The following is a 17281-nucleotide window of genomic DNA, read 5'->3' on the forward strand; positions in this document are numbered from 1 at the left end:
TTACAGGCACCCGCTACCACGCCCGGCTAATTTTTATATTCTTAGCAGAGATGATGTTTCACCACATTGGCCAGGCTGGTTTCAAACTCCTGACCTCAGGTGATCCGCTTGCCTTAGCCTCTCAAAGTGCTAAGATTACAGGTGTGAGCCACCGTGCCAGGCTTACCAGGTATAGACTTTATGGCTGAAAGGAACCTAATTTTACAGATGCAGAAACAGGCTTAACCAGAGGTAGGGTGTGTGTGTGTGTGTGTGTGTGTGTGTGTGTGTGTGTGTGTTTAAAGTTTCTTTTAGAGACAGGGTCTCACTATGTTGCTCAGGTTGAAGTACAGTGGCTATTCACAGACATGACCATAGCACACTGTAACCTCAAACTCCTGGCCTCAAGTGATCTGCCCACCTCAGCCTGTTAAGATATGAACTCTTAAAAGCTTCATGTCCTGCCTCTCTTTATTCAATCAATTCATGTTCATTGAGGGCCTACTACGTGCAGGCCAGCACCATTCTAAGCCCTGAGGATTCAGCTCTGAACCAAACACGAGGGTTGCAAGGCAAATAAAGGATGTTGGGGCAGGGCGCCGTGGCTCATGCCTGTAATTCCAACACTTTGGGAGGCTGAGGTGGGTGGATCACCAGAGGTCAGGAGTCCGAGACCAGCCTGGCCAACATGGTGAAACTCCATCTCTGCTAAAAATACCAAAATTAGCTGGGTGTGGTGGTGAACACCTATAGTCCCAGCTACTTGGGAGGCTGAGGCAGGAGAATCACTTAAACCTGGGAGGCAGAGGCTGCAGTGAGCCGAGATCTCACTATTGCACTCCAGTCTGAGCAACAACAGTAAACCTCGATCTCAAAAAAAAAAAAAAAAAAAAAAAAAATAGCTGGACATGGTGGCACATGCCTGTAATCCCAGCTACTGGGGAAGCTGAGGCAGGAGAATCGCTTGAACCCGGGTGAGGGGGAGGTTGCAGTGAGCCGAGATCACACCACTGCACTCCAGCCTGGGCAATAGAGCGAGACTCTGTCTCAAAACAAAACAAAACAAGGATGCTGACATCTTGGAAAGTGACAAGGAGGGGTAGGGGTCACTATTTAGGGATGGCCTCTTCGTGCTGACCTCTCTCTGGGATCCCCGAAACCAACTGTGTGCGGGAGTCGGTTCATGCTGGCTCACCTGTTGAATTTTCAAGAACTTGATGATTCAGTTGTTAAACATAGCCCTTATTAAAAAATTAATTTATATAAACACAATTAAATGAACTGTATTAGGAACAAGGGCATTCATTAAAAACTCATCACTTAATAATTATTTCATTATACTTTATACTTTTTTTTGAGATAGGGTCTCACTGTTGCCTAGGCTGACGACAGTGGCATGGTCACTGCTCACCGAAGCCTGTATCTCCTGAGCTCAAGCGATCCTCCCACCCTAGCCTCCCCAGTAGCTGGGACTACAGGCGCACATCACCATGCCCAGCTAATCTTTTATTTTATTTTTTTAGAGATGAGGTCTTACTATGTTGCCCAGCTGGTCTCAAACTCTGGTACACAAACCATCCCCTGCCTTGGCATCCCAAAGTGCTGGGATTACAGGCATGAGCCACCATGGCCAGCCTTATTTTATACTACTGAAGTTACTTACATCTATTGTACCTAGCCATAGTGGAAAATACTATATATCAATGTGCTACTGTGCACCTACTCCCAGCTCCTTAAGTGGTGGTAAGATGAAATTGATTTTGGTGGGAATATTTACACTATAGAAACTGGCAGAGACCACATACAAGAGCTTTCATTTTTCAGAGAGCTGCTCATGAAACACTTCCTGGCACAACCCTGCTGGCAGGCCTTCTGTGTTTGTGGGAAGCTACATTCTTCTGCTGGGAGGGGAGACTATGGTGGTGAAGCCGAACTCTCCTGGGTGTGTGTGTGTGTGTGTGTGTGTGTGTGTGTGTGTGTGTGTGTTGCGGGTGGGGTGGGGTTGCCCCGAGTCACAAGGATGTGAACTTTCCTCTTCCTTTGTTAAGGCTTTCTCAGTGAGGCAAGTAAAGGATCGCTAAGATCTTTCTGCTCCTGCAAAAGATCTACTTCCTTCAACAGAGGATCTGTAAGATGGTGACTCATTCATTCATTTGATTACTTTTGGTAAATTAAATCCCCATTTCAGTATAGTGGAGAGACAAACATTTAAAGAAACTTGTGAAGAAATTCTTTGTACAAATATGTGTGGTTGCTTTTGAATTTCTCTAGATTTTCATATGTTGGGTCTCTTTCCCTTAAGGACATTGGTAACAGCTGGGTCAAGTTACTATTACTTCTGCCAATAATAATGGCACAGACATTCAATAGCACCACATGACAGGCAGTAGACACTTAGTTCTAAAATCCATCCCATTTACACAGGCGGATTTTGAGGTTCACTGAGGTACTCAATATCAGGCTGCTCTTCTCAAAGCTCCCCAGAAAGTCTACGGCCATACCACCCTGAAAGCGCCCGATCTCATCTGAAAGCTCCCCAGAAGGCTTTTGCCTTCCCTCAGCTGTGGCCCTGTGACCCTCCTTAGGCCAGTAGAATTCTGTGGCATTACAAGCTTCCCCATCTCTGGTGGCATCGGTGGTCTTGTGGTTGCCCAGTTTAGTATCAACAACGCCACTCCTGCCACCATAGCACAACAAATAGGTCAGATCCTCCCCAAGTCCATTCACTTACACCTGGAATGCAGGAGTGACCCAGGCCTGGTCAGTTATTGGCTCTGCAACCTGAGGAAGCCGCATGGAGGTGGGTGCTAGAGAAATGTTACTCATAGCAGCAAGAGCTAGAATTGGCCAGGTGCAGTGGCTCACGCCTGTAATCCCAGCACTTTGGGAGGACAAGGTGGATGGATCACGAGGTCAATAGACCGAGATCATCCTGGCCAACACGGTGAAACCCTGTCTCTACTAAAAATATAAAAATTAGCTGGGCGTGGTGGCGTGTGCCTATAATCCCAGCTACTCGGGAGGCTGAGGCGGAGAATCACTTGAACCCAGGAGGCAGAGGTTGCAGTGAGCTGAGATCACGCCATTGCACTCCAGCCTGGGCGACAGAGCGAGACTCCATCTCAAAAAAAAATGCGCAAGAATTAGAATTAGCTCCTATACGAGATCTTGTGTTTATTGCCCGGCCTTTACTGGTTCTGGCCAGCTTGGTTTTCCAGCCTTCTCAAGGATGTTGTCAACAACAAAACATCTTCCAAGGCATGCTTCTTCTCTATCAGTGAGCTGGGATCTCCCCTCTGTTGCTTACAGTTGTGATCTCTGACCCATATACCTTCTCATTTGCTGCTCAATGTAGCTGCCCCAAACATTTTCTGAGCACTTCTCATGCTGAATTTTCATGGCCTGGAATAAATTCCTAAGCACTTGATTAAACATACACACAGAAATGTTGCAATGGCTCACTCCCGTAATCCCAGCATTTTGGGAGGTCTAGGCGGGTGGATTGCTTGAGGTCAGGAGTTTGAGACCAGGCTAGCCAATATGATGAAACCCCGTCTCTGCTAAAAATACAAAAATTAGCTTGGCATGGTGGCGGGCACCTGTAGTCCCAGCTACTCAGGAGGCTGAGGCAGGAGAATCGCTTGAACCCAGGAGGTGGAGGTTGCAGTGAGCCAAGATGGTGCCAGTGCACTCCAGCCCAGCGGACAGAGCAAGACTCTGTCTCAAAAAAAAAAAAAAAAAAAATCATGTGACTAATGTAAAAATAAAAAAAAAGAAATAACAATCCTCCCTTTCTTTGCATGGAGCTGGTGAATATATGCAGATAGAGTCTGCTACATTAAACACCAACCTAGAAACAACCAGAGATGTAGGCAACCACAAGCAAACCCAGGCCGTCCCTGCTGTTAGGGAGTCAACCCCACCGCCGATTTTGAAAGTGTCTTGGCTAGGCTGGGTGGGGTGGCTCCCACCTATAATCCCAGCACTTTGGGAGGCCAAGGCGGGTGGATCACGAGGTCAGGAGTTTGAGACCATCCTGGCCAACATGGTGAAACGCCATCTCTGTTAAAAAAAAAAAAAAATTAGCTGGGCATATGGTGGCAGGCCTCTATAGTCCCAGCTACTCAGGAGGCTGAGGCAGGGGAATCACTTGAACCTGGGAGGCAGAGGTTGCAGTGAGCTGAGATTGTCCAGCCTCATGACAGAGTGAGGCTTTATCTCAAAAAAAAAAAAGGTGTCTTGGCTTTCTTCCCCACAAATGCCAGGCGAATTCCTCCAGAGGACAGCTGGTGTGCTACTCATGGACTCACGGTTTCCCTGGGGCAGGAGAAAGGTGGGCAGCTACTCCTCTCTTCACAGGTGTTGCCAGCCCCAACATCACTCTTTCCCCAGGGCTTCCTCCCCTCTCTGTGCCCCTCCAGCCACCAGGGCCTTCTAGATTTTGGAACAGCTGGAGGGAGAGCAGGATGCTTGGTTCTCCTTGCTTCTCCCCTTTGCCTGAAACACTCTACCCGGTTCCCCCTATAACTCCTGCGGGGCTCAGTGTAAAGGTCATTTCCGCAGGGAAGCCTTCCTGGACAGGATCAGGCCCCTGTTATACACACCCTGCACTTCTCTGTGGCTGACACTGTGCAATTAGTTGTTTCTTTTCTTTTCTTTACTTTTTTTTTACAGATGGGGTTTCACTATGTTGGCCAGGCTGGTCTTAAACTCTGACCTTAGATAATCCACCCCACCTTGGCCTCCCAAAGTGCTGGGATTATGTTTTTTTTCTTTTCTTTTCTTTTCTTTTTTGAGACAGAATCTAGCTCTGTCGCCTGGGCTGGAGTGCAGTGATGCCATCTCAGCTCACTGCAACCTCTGCCTCTCAGGTTCAAGTGATTCTTGTCCTCAGCCTCCCAAGTAGCTGAGATTACAGGTACCCACCATCAAGCCCAGCTAATTTTTGTAGTTTTAGTAGAGACGGGGGTTTCACCATTTTGGCCAGGTTGGTCTCGAACCACTGACCTCAAGTGATCTGCCTGCCCCGGCCTTTGTTAAGTAAGATTACAGGTGTGAGCCACCATGCTCAGCCATGTGCAATTGTCTCCCAAGCTAAGCTATGGCCTCCGCATGGGCAGGGATTGTCTATCTTGTTCATGGTGACGTCTCAGGTATCTACACCCAGACCTAGTAGGTGCTCAGTAAATTCTGGGTGAATGAATGAAGGAATGAATGAATCTGTGGTAGCTTCGTGAATGCTGATTGAATATCTGATTCAAAACATGAGTCTCTGGAACAGGCACCTCTTCTAGAACCTCAGTTCCTGGTGTCCAGATTGGCAAGAGGAGTCCACAAGTTGGGATTTCTTTGCGAACAACAGTGGCAGTTCCCTTGCAGATTTTTGGTTGGAGTATCCATTTCCTGTGGGTTTGAAGATGTTTTTTCCTGCTTTTTGTTTAACAGCAGGTGTTGCTCAGAGAGAAGTTGGCTAGATTTGGGCCTTGTGCCATTTGGCTGACGGGGAAACTGTCCCACAGCACCCATAGCTGGCAGCACCAGCACGGGGTGGGACGTCACCACCTTACTTTCAGCTCAGAGCTCTTTTCAGTGCCTCGCCCCTAAGAGGGCCCAAGTTCAGGGCTTTTAAAGCAAGCCCTCCTGAAGATGAGAGCACTGAGACAGAGGTGGATTGAAATATTCTTATTAAGAACTAATCATGCGGAGCATGGTGGCTCACACCTGTAATCCTAGCACTTTGGGAGGCCAAGGCAGGAGAATTGCGAGGTCAGGAGTTTGAAACCAGTCTGGCTAACATACTGAAACTCCGTCTCAACTAAAAATATGAAAAATTAGCCAGGTGTGATTGTGTGCACCTGTAATCCCAGCTACTCGGGAGGCTGAGGCAGGTGAATCGTATGAATCCAGGAGGTGGAGGTTGCAGTGAGCCAAGATCACACCATTGCACTACAGCCTAGGCGACAGTGTGAGACGAGACTCCGTTTAAAAAAAAAAAAAAAAGAACCAATTGTGAGGCTGTTGAGTGTGGCGGCTCCCACCTGTAACCCCAGCATTTTGGCCGAGGCAGGTGAATCACCTGAAGCTAAGAGTGCAAGATCAGCCAGGCCAACAAGGGGAAGCCCTGTCCCTACTAAAAAACAAAATCAGCCAGGTGTGGTGGCAGGCACCTATACTTGGGAGGCTGAGGTAGGAGACTCGCTTGAACCTGGGAGGCGGAGGTTGCAGTAAGCCAACATCACCTCACTGTACTCCATCCTGGGTGACAGAGCGGAGACTCTGTCTCCATAAAAAAAAACAAAAAAAAAGAACTGATTACAGGACAGGATCTGGCCTCTCTCCATTTGCTGCTTTTCACTCTCTTTGGCTGATTTCAGTCTGAGTAATGCCAGGAATGAGCCCTGCTGTGCCCCAGTGAAGGTCACGGCAGCTGCCACCTCCAGAAGCACCTCCCCACCTGTGCCCACTGAGGGCTCCGAGCCACCCTAGGTTTGGAGTCAGGATCTGGCTTTCATGCCTCAGTTCTGCTACTTAATTTTTGAGGTGTTTTGGCCAAGAAGTTAAAACTCTAAGCCTCAGTTTCCCCACATGCAAAATGGAGGAAATCATTTCTGTTCTGCCAACTTCACAGGGCTTTCATGAAGCTCACATGAGATGAGTACATGGTCTTACTTCTTCTGAAACTGTGCACCAGGGTAAAGAACTCTAATCATCATAGTTTTATAATTATTTTTGTTTATCTTGGGGTCTTGCTATCAACCCACGCTGATTTCTGTCAGCAGCTCTCTTCCAGGATCCAGTTTTTCTACCCAACCTCTCCATGTTCAACCCTCTTGACCACATCCTCCTGGAAACTCCCTCCTGCTTCAGCTTCCTAGGTTCACTCACTTTTTTTTTTTTTTTTTTTTGAGACAGAGTCTTTTTTTGTTTCGAAGGCTGGAGTGCAGTGGTGCGATCTCAGCTCACTGCAACCTTCACCTCCTGGGTTCAAATGATTCTCCTGCCTCAGCCTCCCAAGTAGCTGAGATTACAGGTTCATACAATCATGCCCAGATAATTTTTGTATTTTTTAGTAGAGACGAAGTTTCGCCATGTTGACCAGGCTGGTCTTGAACTCCTGACTTCAGGTGATCCTCCCGCCTTGGCCTCCCAAAGCACTGGGATTACAGTAATGAACCACCGCACCCGGCCACTAGACTCACCCTCTCTGGAATTTCTCCACCATCTCAGACCACTCACTCTCTGAGTTAGACCCATGCTTTTCCCTGCCATTCACACCTGTTAACCACACGGGGCTTCAGAGAGAAACCCCAGGAAGTACATGTGCACCCCCAAAGCCCCTTGCGGATGTCTGTGTGGGGTTGCCCTGCAGCACAAAATTTGAACACAAGGCATTGGGTCTCCACCCCACTGCCATCACCGTATCTGCTTCATGAGACTCTGCTTGGCAAAGAAAATTAGCATGATGAACCTGCGTCATTGTAAGAAAAGAAGTAGAAAAAAAAGAAAATTAGCATAATGGCTGCTGAAGCCCAAGCATTGGAAACTCTCATGGCTGCGTCTGACTGCGTGTGACGGAGGTCTGTGACCTCCTCACCACATTTGGACAAGCTGAGCCAGCTGAGCTGGCTGGAGATTTAGACAACAGATATTCACTTCTTCTTTTTAGAACTGAAAGGACTTTTAGAAATAATTCTGGATTGCCGGGCATGGTGGCTCACACCTACCGTCCCAGCTACTCAGGGGGCTGAGGTGGGAGGATCGCTGGAGCCCAAGAGTTCTGAGTTGCAGTGTACTATGCAGATAGATCAGGTGTCTGCACGAAGTCTGGCATCAATATGGTGATATTCTGGGAGTGGGGGACCACCAGGTTGCCTAAGGAGGGGTAAACTGACTTAGGTTGGAAAGGGAGCAGGACAAAACTCCTATGCTGATCGTAGGAGTTTTGATCAGCATAGGAGTTTCGTCCTGCTCTCAGTGTGCTTCAGCAATCTCCTAACTGCCCGTTGCAATCCTTATCTTCCTGGACTGCTCTGAACCATTTAGCATGGAACTAAACTCATTATTGCTCCCCTCCCCAAACATTCAGTCTCCCTTACTCTCTCAGCCAGTGGCAGCATCATTCATACAGTGGCCCGTGATGGAAAGCCACAATAAGATAGTGGTAATGAGATCACATCTGTGAATAGCCACTGTACCCCAGCCTAGGCAACATAGCAAGATCCCATCTTTTACAAATAAAGGAAGAAAGAAAGAAAAGAAGGAAACCTGGGTTGAGCATACTACATGATGACCCCTTTACCTTCAGCCAATGGACCAAATCTACATCATTTTTTTTTTTTTTTTTTTTTTTGAGACGGAGTCTTGCTCTGTCGTCCAGGTTGGAGTGCAGTGGTGCCATCTCAGCTCACTGCAACCTCCACCTCCCAGGTTCAAGCGATTGTCATGCCTCGGCCTCCCAATTAGCTGGGATTACAGGTACCCGCCACTATGCCCAGCTAACTTTTGTATTTTTAGTAGAGATGGAGTTTCACTTTCTTGGCCAACCTGGTCTCAAACTCCCGACCTCAGGTGATTCGCCCACCTTGGCCTCTCCAAGTGCTGGGATTACAGGTGTGAGCCACCAAGCCTGACCTCTCCTGACCTCAAATAGACTTGTTGAAAGAAGCTGGGCGTAGTGTCATGTGCCTATAATCCCAGCTACTCGGGAGGCTAGGCAGGAGAATCGCTTGAACTTGGAAGGTGGAGATTGCAGTGAGCCGAGATGGAGCCACTGCACTCCAGCCTGGGTGACAGAGTGAGACTCTATCTCAAAAATAAATAAATAAATAAATAAAAATAAACTTCTTGAAAAAGTTGACTATACTGGCTGGTCTGGCTGTGGTGGTTCATGCCTATAATCCAAGCATTTTGGGAGGCTAAGGCAGGTAGATTCACCTGAGGTCAGGAGTTCGAGACCAGCCTGGACAACATGGTGAAACCCCATCTCTATTAAAAATACAAAAAATTAGCCAGGTATGGTGGCACATGCCTGTAATCCCAGCTACTCGGGAACCTGAGGCAGGAGAATCTCTTGAACCTGGGAGGTAGAGATTGCAGTGAGCTGAGATCACACCACTGCACTCCAGCCTGGGCAACAAGAGCAAAACTCCATATCAAATAAAAAAAGAGAAAGAGTTGACCATCCTCATTGCTTTCATTATATCCTCCTCACCTATCAGCAATCTAGCTTGCATACCTTCTACTCCACAAAAACCGCTCTCAGCTCTCAGTACGTTTCAGTAATCTCTTAACTGCCCAGTGCAATCCTTATCTTCCTGGAATGCTCTGAACCATTTGGCATGGAACTAAACTCATTATTGTCCCCAAACATTCATTCTCCTTTACTCTCTCAGCTAGTGGCACCATCATTATACAGTGACCCGTGATGGAAAGCCACCATAAGATAATTTTAGCTTGGACTTATTAAGTTTGCAGCACCTTTGAGACATTCAAAAAAAAGATGCCCATCTAAACATGCGGATTGGAGATAATACGAATGCTACAGAAGTAGCATTTAAAGCCATGAACGTGGATGAATTTGCCCAGTTCTCAAGAGTACAAGTACTAGGTCTTTAAATCCCAGTTGACCCATAGAGACTAACATGTTATGGGATTTTCCTTACTTCTCTGTTGATTCCCCATTGTTCACAACTCCTATCATGGCATGAAAAGTTTATCACAATCTGCACTTATTGTATGTATATAATGTGTATCAGTTAGCTTTTGCTGAAGCCCTGCTGCTTAACAAACAACCCTCAGATCTTAGCTTTTGGCCACAAAGGTCTATTTATTGCTCACATAACATGTTAGTGCCCAGAAATCCCTATTCCTGAGGTCATTATTCCAACCACCATTTGGTTCTTTCCTTCCCAAGTCCTAGCCCATAATGGTCTCCATATTGTCATCGTATTTCATATTCTGCCCTGAATCATGTTGTCTTCTCCAAAAACTCTTAAAATTCAATCTTAAAAAAGGTAGCCTGGGTGTGGTGGCTGGAGCCTGTAATACCAGCACTTTGGGAGGCCTAGATGGGCGGATCACCTGAGGTCAGGAGTTTGAGACTAGCCTGGCCAACACGGTGAACCCATTCTCTATTAAAAAAAAAAAAAAAAAAAATAGCCAGGTGTGGCAGCAGGCACCTGTAATCCCAGCTACTTGAGAGGCTGAGGCAGGAGAATCGCTTGAACCTAGCGGGTAGAGGTTTCAGTGAGCCGAGATCGAACCACTGCACTCCAGCCTGGGTGACAGAATGAAACTCTGTCTCAAAAAACAAAAAACAAAACAAAATAGAAGATAAAAATCACAATAAGACACTACTACTCAGTCACGGAAATAGCAAAGATCAAAAAGACTGACAGTAACAACTACTGTCAAGGATGTGGAATAATTCTAACTCTCATACATGGCTACAGGAATGTAAAAGAATACAGTTCATAACCCAGCAGTTTTACCTCTAGGTAAATACAAATGTTCACAAAAGACTTGTACAAGAATGTTCACATAGGAGCCCACAACTGGAAAGGTCTTAAATGTTTATCAATTGGAGAAGAGATAAACAAATCGTGGTATATACATATAATGGAATATGACTCAGCAATGACAAAGAACCAGATACTCATAACACATCTGTTTAATAACACAGATGAATCTAAAGATAGATATATGTCCAGTAAAATAAGCCATTCGAGAGGCCAAGGAGGGTGGATCATCTGAGGTCAGGAGCTCAAGACCAGCCTAGCCAACATATTGAAACACTGTCTCTACTAAAAATACAAAAATTAGCTGGGTGTGGTGGTGGGTACCTATAATCCCAGCTACTTGGGAGGGTGAGGCAGGAGAATTGCTTGAATCTGAGATCGTGCCATTGCACTCCAGCCTGGGTGACAAGAGCAAAACTCCGTCTCAAAAAAAAAAAAAAAAAAAGAAGTCATACATGAGAGAGTACATATAATTTCAGTTTGTCCAGGAACATGCCAAATTAACCAGTAATGATAAAATCAGAAAATGATTGCCTAGAAGATCGGAAGGAAAATTAATTGGAAATGAGAACTTTCGGGGCTGATGCAATGGTATCCTTTATGTCGGTTACAAAGGTATCTACAATTGCGAAGTGTTGTCAAACCACACCCGGCTGTGTTGTCTCACGCCTGTAATCCCAGCACTTTGGGAGGCCAAGGTGGGTGGATCATTTGAGGTCCAGAATTCAAGGCCAATATGATGAAACCTGTCTCAGCTACTCGGGAGGCTGAGGCAAGAGAATGGCTTGCGCCGGGTGCAGTGGCTCAGGCCTGTAATCCCAGCACTTGGGGAGATTGAGGTGGGCAGATCACGAGGTCAGGAGTTCCAGACCAGCCAACATGGTGAAACCCCATCTCTACTAAAAATCCAAAAAAATTAGCCAGGTGTGGTGGCGGGCACCTGTAATACCAGCTACTCAGGAGGCTGAGGCAGGAGAATGGCTTGAACCTGGAAGGTAGAGGTTGCAGTGAGCCAAGACAGAGCCATTGCACTCCAACCTGGGTGACAGAGCAAGACTCCATCTCAAAAGAAAAAAGAAAGAAAGAAAAAGAAAAAGAATTGCTTGAACGTGGGGGAGCAGAGGTTGCAGTGATTTGAGATCCCACCACTGCTTTCCTGCTTGGGTGACAGATAGAGACTCTGCCTCAAAAAAAAAAAGAAAAAGAAAAAAGAGAAAGTAGTCGAATCAAACACTTAAAAGATTTGTAGATTTTACAACTGGGCATGGTGACTCATGCCTGTAATCCTCCCAGTTTGAGAGGTGGAGGTGGAAGTGGGTGGATCACCTGAGGTCAGGGGTTGGAGACCAGCCTGGCCAACATGATGAAACCCCCATCTCTACTAAAAATACAAAAATTAGCTTGTGATGCATGCCTATAATCCCAGCTACTCAGGAGGCTGAGATGGGAGAATTGCTATAATCCAGGAGGTGGAGGCTGCAGTGAGTCAAGATAGTGTCACTGCCCTCCAACCTGGGTGACAGAGGGAGACTATCTCAAAAAAAAAAAAGAAAAGAAAAAAGAAAAAAATTACATATTCAATCTAAAATAAAAGGAAAGTGCAGGGCAAAGAGTACATTCATTTCAGTTAAAATTATATTATGAATTTATACCTCTATTAATGTCCAGTCCCCTACTGAAAGCTGCCCCCTCTTTCTGTCATTCTCCCCTCACCCCTGCCCCCGTCTCCATGACATTTGTCCATTAGCCATTTTCTAGCCATCATGAGAGGTGATGTAATGGAAAATGCAGCAACCTTAGAGCCAGAACTGCATTCAAATCCTAGCTGCCACTTAGTTGCTGAGTGCCCATATGTTCCCTGGTCTCTCTGAGCCTTCATTTTCTCAACTAGAAAATGGGTTAGCCTGAGGGGCTGCTCAGCCCACAGCCCCTCAGGCTCCAATCTTAGAAGGCTGGATGGAGACAGGGATGGGGCACAGAATGGGGACAGAGACTGGGTCAGTTTTGCCACAGAAGTAGCAACAAGAACAAAAGCAGGGACACAGGCAGGTAAGTACCTAGTCTACTCAGTTGGGCTAGGGACCCTCATTCTTTTTGACATCAACTTGCAAGATCAATTCACATAAATGGTCCCACTAAAGGCCTGGAAAGTGCTCAGAGGATGAGATTCACAGACTTCTCCCAGAAGGGCCAGAAGGCAGCCCCGGGACCCTGGTTAGAGTGTAGGAGAGGTGGTGCTGACAGCTGGTGAAATGGCTGCTCAGAGCCCACGTGGCCAGAGAAAGGCAGCTCCTAGCTTCTGATTTAGGGGACAGGTGTCCTGGGTAAGTCTGGCCACTAGAGAAGCTTGCCCAAATCGTTTTGCACACTTCTGGACCTCAGCTACCCCACCGGAAACAACTGGATCAGGTTGGATCTGAGCAATCTGACATCAAAAACAGCCTCAGGAATTTCCCAATACATAGAGGAGATAAAAGAAAAATGGAACCGGTCTTGTCTGAAATAAGATAGGGAAGGGTCCAGAGCCCTGTCCTCTAGGTTCCCCTCCCCCACCATGGTGGCCCTTGAGGCAAGATGCCGGGTCTCACAGGACAGAGAGAGTTCAAATCTTCAGTATTGGGCAATCCACAAGGACTCTTTCAGCTCTGCCTTATTCAGTCGTTGAGCACCTGTTACATGTAAATGAAGTAACTTAGATCTGCAGGCTGCCCCCCATCTGGTAGAGGAGGCAAAATACGTCTAGAAGTAACTCCAAAGGAGGTAGAAAGGTCGGGGTGTAGTCAAAGAAGCACAAAAATGCCACAGAATAACCCTGTCCTCCACCCCTCCCACCCTCAGAGCCCTCCTTCCCATGCACTTTGCATTTCCTTACTCAGAGACTGGAAGGGAGGTCTGCAGCGGTATCCTTGTTTCACAACCGGGGACACTGAGGCTCTGTCTGGGAGGGTGGCTCCTTACTGGCAAGCGGCCAGGCCAGGGCTCCACCCTACATCTCCTGCCTCCTGAGACACGCCTATTTCCAGGTAAAGAAAGGAGGCACTGAGGCCTGCTCAGGAGCCCAAGGAGCGCAAACGACGAGCTAAGCCACAAAACAGTTGCGGCGGGTCTCGGTTCCTTCCTGGGGGAGGAGCTGCGCTCACACCCTCCATGCCCCCCCTCCCTCCCAGCCGCCACAGTGGGAAGATCGGGGAATCTCAAATCCCTCTGCTTCTCTGGCTCTTTGCGCGCTGACATTTTTCTTTTTTTCTTCTTTTTACTGTTTTTTGGACGCTCTTCAAGAGTTTGTGCAATCATTGTGTTTAGCTGTTTTCCTGCCATTTCCAAACGCGGGGTGGTGTCCCTTTTGAGTAGGAGCGAGGTGGTTTGAAGAGTTGGAGGGACCTTCCGCCTCCCATCGCCCCAGCGCAGCTTGCACCCCAGCTGCCAAAGTTAGTGTCGGAAACTTTCCCCATGCGGGGCGTCTGGCTGAGTCCTCGGCTCTCCAAAGCTCTCTGACATCTTCCTCTCGATTCCCTTGCCCCTTGGGGTTCCTGCGACCCTCACTTTATTCCCCCATTCCCAAATTCCCCTTCCCAGAGGCACCTCCATCCTATCTTCTCCTGGGCAAGAGCCACTCCTCTGTCCTGCCCCACAGGCAAGGACAGACCCCTCACTCGCTGCGACTTACTCGGTCGCATCCTGTGCCCCCTAAGTCTCCTCTCTCTTCCCCACCCCCACCCCGAGGACCCATGGGGGAACCTCAGCCCGCAGCCCCTCAGGCTCCAATCTTGGACGGCTGGACAGAGGCAGGGACGGGTATATGGTGGGGACAGAGGGACAGAAACTGGGTCCGATTTGGCACCGAGATAGCGACAAGAACAAAAGCAGGGAGGGACACAGGCAGGGCAGAAACCCGGCCCTCCCCGCTCCCCCCACCACCCTCGCCCACGCGCAGAGCCCCCAGTCCGGGCCCTGCTCGCGGCCTCCGGGGACTTGGGCGGCGCCCCGCGGGACCCACCTGATCCGCAGAACCCGGGCGCCGAGGGCCGGCGCGCGGCGATCGGGGCTGGGCAGGACCGCGCCTAGCTCCCGGCCCCGGCGGCGCCCTCCACGCTCGAATCAGCCACAGCGCCGCCTCCGCCCGAGCCCGGGCCAGGCGTGCCAGGGTTGGGTGTACTCGCCAGTCCTCTTGCTCGTGGGCCGGCCGGCCAGGCGTCTGCTCCGGGCAGCGCACAGCGGGCAGGGGCACGAGGAGCAGGCGAGCGCTGACAGCGGGCGGCGCGCTCTGCCCGGCCCGCGGCGATCGGTTCCAAGCCGGTCCCCGCCCCGGACACAGACAGCTGGGAGGCCGGCGCGCGAGTGCGTGAGTGAGTGTGCGTGTGTGTGTGCCGAGGGGGAGGCGGGTGTGTTTGTTTCATTTTCACTCAAGCAGAAAAAAGCCTGAAACCAGCAAAAAACAAAATAAAATCCCCGGTGAGGGTGGCTGGGCCTCTTTTGCCTTCTCGGGCCTGCACGTGGTGGTGGTGGTGTCTGTGACTGAGCGGGAACCGGGGGCGTTGGAAGATGGGGTGGGGTCTGTCACCCTGTGCTGCGGGGAGGGGCTGCGCTGCCCTGGCGCACCGCCAAACGCTGGGGAACCCAGAGCCTGGGAGGTCTGATCCACCGTCTGTTTCCCGAGGAAGGAAGAGCGCGAATGTAGGCAGCGGCAGGCCAGGGGCTGGAGTCGCTCTTGCAGGAATCCTGAGCTCTGGAAGTGAGGGCTGGGCGCTGGACACCTGGTACAGGGCCTGCCCGCGTTTGCCTACTGACTTTGTGATCTTTGAGCCCGGAGTTTCTCAAATAGGGCTCTAAGGCAGCCCCTAGGCTGTGGAATAACTCTTTACCAGAATTATGTAGAAAGGAATCCAAAACATTCGATTTCAGAGTATGTGCTTCTGTGCCCAGTGTGGCAATGATTCACTCTGGGAGAGTTGCTATGGACACACCTGGCTGCCCTAAGTTCTCTTTGTCTTACAGTGATAGCCACTGGGGTCATCTCATTCCGTCTCATATCAATCTACTTTACAGGTGGAAAAGTCAGAACTTCATTTTGCCATTTGCCTTTGAACGTCATTTTCATAGACTAAGAAATTCCCATCTTAAATAATTCAGCCAGGCCTGTAATCCCAACACTTTGGGAGGCCGAGGTCGGCGGATTGCTTGAGCTCAGGAGTTGGAGACCAGCTTGGGCAACATAGCGAAACCCCGTCTCTACAAACTATACAAAAATTCGCCAGGCATGGTGGCATGATCCTGTAATCCCAGCTACTTGGGAAGCTGACACCCGAGAATCTCTTGAACCTGGGAGGCGGAGGTGGCAGTGAGCTGAGATCTCACCACTGCACTCCAGCCTGGGTGACAGAGTGAGCCTCCGACTCAAAACAGCAACAACAACAAACAAACAAACAGCAACAAAAAAGAAATTTGCTTTTTAAATTATTGAATACATTGGAACTGTAATTTGACACCATTACAGAAATAGCACAGAGCACTGGCATGATGTATAATTTTAATTGTCTCTTACTAATGGGAAAGGGACAGCGGGGCTGACGCCCTTTGTGGCCTCAGCCCACTGGCACCCAGGTGAAAAAAAAAAAAGGGACGGTGGCCTGACCGGTGAGGTGATGTCACAGAATTTGGGAGAGTGGAATTTCCTGTTGGGTTCAATGGAGTAAAGTGGTGGGAGGATGGAGCCATCAGCTCCACACAACAGCTCAGGAATGAGGAGCTCCAGGACAGCCAGCACAATGGGCCCTTTGCTAGAGGATAAATTGGGCCATTATTGTCTTATGTGAATACACTTGAAATAGTTCATTAGTTGTGAGTATCATAGCAAATGTACAATGAGTGATGTTATACTAAGTGTATTATTTTCCACTTTTCATTATTGCATTTCAGAATGCATTGTTTAAACTGCTCGGCCCATCGAACTGGATTATGAACTCTTCCCCTCTTTTTAAGAACACAATGATAGTGAACATGACAAGGGCGCAAATGATGACCCATCATGATCAAAGTCCAAAGACGTAACACAGGAAATGAAACACCCCAAACCACTACTCTGTTACTGGTACATCCAGGGTCAGCGGTTTAATCAGTCACTTGATTTAATGTTGTTAACTTGAATTTTTAAAATTGATTTTGTGGTTTGTATTTACTTTGAAGATTTGTTTTGGTTTTGTGGTTGGTCTATAGATCTATGAGCATGAGAAGTTCATGCTTAATTTTAGGTTTACACCTGTTCCAAGAAAGTAAAAGGAATGTAAGCTGACCTCGTGGGCCTGTTAGATACCGCCCCTCCCCCCACCTTTGAGAGTCATATGGTTCTGAAAGTCAAACTGGCAATTCTGCTGACTGAATGTCTGAGCTGGAAAACACCTTCTGCCTCCTTGGGTTTGGGATCAGGAGTTGTAGGTTTAAGGTCTTAGATGACTCATCCTTCCCCTCATTTGTCTCATATGTAAAATGGGGGTAAGACGAATAGTTCTTAGGAGAAGTAAAAGCAAAATGAAATGACTTCAGGAAAGAGCTTTGAGGCCACCAGAGCATCCCAGAAATATGAGGCCAAAAGATTCTCGAAGAGGAAGGGTAGGTCACGGAACCCCTTATGTAGCTCTGACCACCAGTCAAGAGTCATCAGCTCCACACAACAGCTCAAGAATGAGGAGGTCCAAGGGCTTTACATGTTACACAAACTTACTTAAATCTCTGACCCACCTTGGGAAGGCATACTAATCACATCGCCTTTTCCCAGGAGAGAAAGTAGA

At 48.3% G+C, this 17281-nt stretch overlaps 1 protein-coding gene across 4 annotated transcripts in view; it reads right to left on the bottom strand.

Annotated features, from left to right (window-relative positions):
• LOC116532386 (N-acetyllactosaminide alpha-1,3-galactosyltransferase) overlaps positions 1–17281 on the bottom strand; it is a 100323-nt gene that overhangs the window by 60355 nt on the left and 22687 nt on the right. For 2 of the 4 annotated variants that reach the window (XM_032251498.1, XM_032251495.1), the window contains exon 1: positions 14494–14627. The exons of 1 other annotated variant lie outside the window; for it this stretch is intronic. The gene's annotated coding sequence lies outside the window, so the exon portion shown is untranslated. Of the gene's footprint in view, positions 1–13368; positions 14385–14493; positions 14628–17281 lie in introns of those variants that run through there. One more of the 4 variants, XM_032251496.1, reaches the window with a different exon arrangement.

The sequence above is a fragment of the Sapajus apella genome, unplaced genomic scaffold (genome assembly GCF_009761245.1).
Source record: "Sapajus apella isolate SASKATOON/1434 unplaced genomic scaffold, GSC_monkey_1.0 scaffold76, whole genome shotgun sequence".
Taxonomy (NCBI): domain Eukaryota; kingdom Metazoa; phylum Chordata; class Mammalia; order Primates; family Cebidae; genus Sapajus; species Sapajus apella.